The following is a 4,433-nucleotide window of genomic DNA, read 5'->3' as shown; positions in this document are numbered from 1 at the left end:
ACTGTATCCATACATCACTTGAATGGAGTTATTTCCATTCACCCTTACTCTGTGGTGTATGATTTTGTTAGCGGTCTTGAAAAAATTTGATAAAATTATTTGCTCTGAAGTCCAACTCCACCACCCAACATACACACCATTTATCTATTTTCAGTTGCTCCTGTAGCTTGAATTCTATAGATTCGTCTAAATAACTGTATGGGTGCCAAAGCTGGTACAAGCAAATAAGTGCTTTGGTTTGGAAAGAAAAAATAAGTCCAGCAATGGCATGGTGTTCATAAAGAAAATTGGAATAGGATGGGACATTCGGTTAAAAAGTGATGTCCATGAAGGGGAAACCATCCTTGGGGAGTTTATTTCCAGTCTAGTATTAAGGTTAAAGGGCATTTCTCAGTCTGAAAAGAACATAATGATACCTTCCCTTGGGATCTAATTCAAATGTGGAAAGCCACTTATTTAGATTTAGACTTATTTGTATACAATATACAATAATTATAATTCACCTATGTATATTTTATGCAAACTGATTTATTTTTGATTAACGTCTCTTTGGAAATAGTAATTTCTCTTTGGAAATAGTTTGGAAATCCTTCAAGGTAGACCAGATCCAGAAACCAAAGTCAGGGAAGTCAATACTACTTTTATTATAAAGTTATAGCAACAAAATCTTGCAAGTCTGAAAACTTTTTTGCCCTTCCTTCCTTTATCTTCATGGGAACCAGGGAAGATCTTTTCTGAGATACTTAATACATGTTACAGTTCTGGCCTGGATTCAGATTTCTCTTATGTGACCATTTTCTTGATCATGGCTCTTCTTCTAGGTCTGGAAGGTTATTCCTTCTGCCCATTACAATATAATCATCCTCTACAACACTCTTATTTTATTTACCCCCCAAGGACTCAACCTTCTCTTGATACATCTGTAAAGGAATTTAGATTAAAGAATAGCTTTACTGAAATGAATGTTAAGGAAGAGAGTTGCTTGTTTCCGCATTCTTTGAAAGGCAGCATTTTTGAACATTTTTAAATCAATTGGTCAGCTCAAAATCATCCTCTCATTCTTTTTTGTAAATTTCATCTTCCTTTCTCCTCTCGTGACAAAAAATAGAGAGAACGCCCTAATATTGAGCAAGAAAAGTAGATATTGTTGCACCACAAACCCGATGAGCTAATGGTGATTCCCACTTTACATCATTGTGGCTTAGCCAACGCAGAATGGCTGCAAAAAGATCTAAAGCATGGAAATAAGGCCTATAATTTGCATGTGCTCTACTGTGATTACACTCTCAATCATAGTGCTTGGATATGAAAATAAGGAGAAAAATTACAGGTCTTTTGCATCAAAATTATCCTGGGCTATGGCTGAAAGGCATTCTTCATCAGCTGCTAGCAGAAATGAGGTTATTACCTAAAAGTAAAAGTAAATAAAAGTTTCAAATAACTCCAAAACCAAACAAATTTGTCTTCAATGCCTAGATATCATAATTTTAGCTGATGTGGCACACAAACAATCAGGCAACTGTAAAAAAATATTTGTTGCATACACTAAAATACAATTGCATGTAATTGTTTAAAAGTCTTCCACTCAATTTCCACATAAGAAATGCTGCATACATTAAAAAAAATCAACAAGCACATTTTCCTGAAAAATATACCAATCTGCTAAAATTTATAAATTAAATAGACTAATATAAAAATGAACATGCAAAAATAGTAATGATGTCAATAAATAAAGTAGATGAAATCCTAATAAACTTGACAGCAGAAGATTTTTCAATAGCTTTAGTATTAATTCCTAAAATGTTTGGCGTACTGAATTTGATGTGATGCTAGAAGAGGGTCACTTCTCAGTCAATGCAGAGATATACATCAACATTTAAGCAAAGGCTTACAGTTCTTACGTGAATTAATACTCACTTCCATATCTGCAATATTTGACCAGTGACTAATAACTAGGAACTGCACAGAGTAACCCTGATTCAATTCAAATGTTCAAGGTTTGAAGATGCAGCATTTTATTTAACTATGTGATCTGATTTAATTTAAGATGCTTCAAGAACATTTTGAAACTTCTCTTGGCTATGATATGCTACATTCAAACTAATGTCGGTACATTTTTGGGCAGACAAGCATGGCAGGGCTGAGAAAAGACAACACCACAGCTTCCAGATTATTTTTTCAAATACATCCTAAAGCTTCTCGAGAGTCTTAGAAAAGTTGGGCTGAACTTCTTGGAAAGCTTTAAAAAAGTGGGATAGAAAGCTTTACCATCAGATGGATTTTTAACTGGCTGACAAACTGCACTCAACAAGTAGTCCTTAATGGTACTACATCTCCATGGAGCGAAGTAAGCAGTGGGATACCACAAGGTTCTGTCCTAGATCCAGTATTCTTCAACATCTTCATAAATGACCTAGATGAGGGAATAGAAGGATAACTTATCAAATTGGGCAGGAATAGCCAACATCCTAGAAGATAGGCTCAAGATCCAGAGGGATCTTGACAGACTTGAGCACTGGGTCCTATCTCACAAAATGAAAATCAATGTAGAGAAAAGTAAAGTCTTACACTTAGGCAAGAAAAAAGAAAAGCACACATATGGATTGGGTGAAACAAGGCTTAATAGCAGTAACTATGAGAGTCTTGGAGTCCTAGTGGACAATCAATTAAATATAAGTTAACAGTGTGCGACAGCAGCTAAAAATGCCAATGCAATCCTAAATTGCATTAACAGAGGGATTCAATCAAGATCATGTGAGGTACTAATACCACTCTATAAAGCCTTATTAAGATCACACCTAGAATACTGCAACCAATTTTGGTCTCCACACTATAAAAAAATGTTGAGACTCTAGGAAAAGTGCAGAGAAGAGCAACAAAGATAATTGGGGGACTGGAGGTTAAAACATATGAAGAACGGTTACAGGAATTGGGCATGGCTAGTCTAGTGAAGAGAAGGAGTAGGAGAGAGATGATAGCAGTGTTCCAATATTTGAGGGGCTATCACAGAGAGGAGGGAGCCAATCTATTTTCCAAAGCACCTAAAGGCCAGACAAGAAATAATGAATGGAAACTAATAAAGGAGAGATTCAACCTGGAAATAAGGAGAAATTTTCTGACAGTGAAAACAATCAACCAATGGAACAGACTGCCTTCAGATGTTTGTTGGTACTTCATCACTGGAGGCTTTCAAGAAGAAACTGGACTGCCATCTGTCGGAAATGGTGTAGAGACTCCTCCTTGGGCAGGGAGTTGGACTAGATGACTTACAAGATCCCTTCCAACTCTGTTATTCTATTCTATTCTGTTATAACCTAAATTTCTCATCCTTTTTTAATGGAATGTGTATGTGCTCTAGGGCAGAGTCCCCAACCTTTTGGGCACCAGGGACTGGTTCCATGGTGAGAGATTTTTCCGCGGCCCGAAGGGTGCATGGTTTTGTGTGCTGCCCGCATCCCACAGATGGGGCTTTGCTTATCTGCGTGGACCAGTTGCTGGCATGCCACGGCCTGGTACCAGTCCACAGACCGGGGGTTGGGGACCTCTGCTGTATGGGAACCAGGGAAATAGATGCTCTCTGGGAAACAATCATATAAGAAAAGAAGAAGTCCACAGTGACCTTAACAGTTGCAAAAATAAATTCAAGCAGTTAAAAGTGGCGGCAGGAAATATGTACTTTTGTACTTACAGGAGTCTGTTAATGTAACCTTACAATAAAGTAGAATTAGTCCATCTAGTCCTGTTTCCTGTCTGGTTTACCTAGGAGGGCTGACATATTTCAAAAACTACTTTTTCTGTGTGCTTTTCTGAGTTGTCTCAAATTTGTGTTCTGCTGCCTCTGGTTGCTTGTTTTTTTAGAATGCCAAGAGGGCTGGCATAACTATTAAGACAAATTTGGCCCTTCCTGAGAAAGTTTTCTCATCTCTGGCCTTGGTAGGATGGCAAAGCTATGCCTTTCCTGGGAATAAAGGGCTATGACCAACATTTAACTATCTGCTGACAAATGGAAAACTCAGAATAAAACAAGATTATACAGCTGAAATATGAAGACACAGTTATGAAAACTAAAAGTGTTAAAAACCAAGAAGGAGAATTTTCTGTGTAGAACAATATACTTTTCTATTCGATTTTTGCTAAATCAGTCCTAAGATATTCATTGCAAATATTGGTTGAATGCCCATCAGCCTGACTTTGACTAAGAAGCTGTCACTATAACTATCATTGAAAATCTTTATGGTGCACAGGATTATAAATTTGGGAGGAAGAAAGTTTCATGAACTCAGCTTCCATTGATTTCCATTTATTTATTTCTCAAACTGGTAACTTTAAAAAGTTTTGTTTTTTTAAAAAAAAAATAGTATGCTTTTTAGACAAATCCAGCCAAAGAAATGATGATTTTTTAAAAATTTATCTGTATTTGTATCTTATCTCAT

The sequence above is a fragment of the Protobothrops mucrosquamatus genome, unplaced genomic scaffold, assembly GCF_001527695.2.
Source record: "Protobothrops mucrosquamatus isolate PMUCROS unplaced genomic scaffold, P.Mucros_1.0 scaffold1074, whole genome shotgun sequence".
NCBI classification, from domain to species: domain Eukaryota; kingdom Metazoa; phylum Chordata; class Lepidosauria; order Squamata; family Viperidae; genus Protobothrops; species Protobothrops mucrosquamatus.
The sequence above is the reverse complement of the archived record's forward strand: the minus strand, read 5'-3'. Positions refer to the sequence as shown.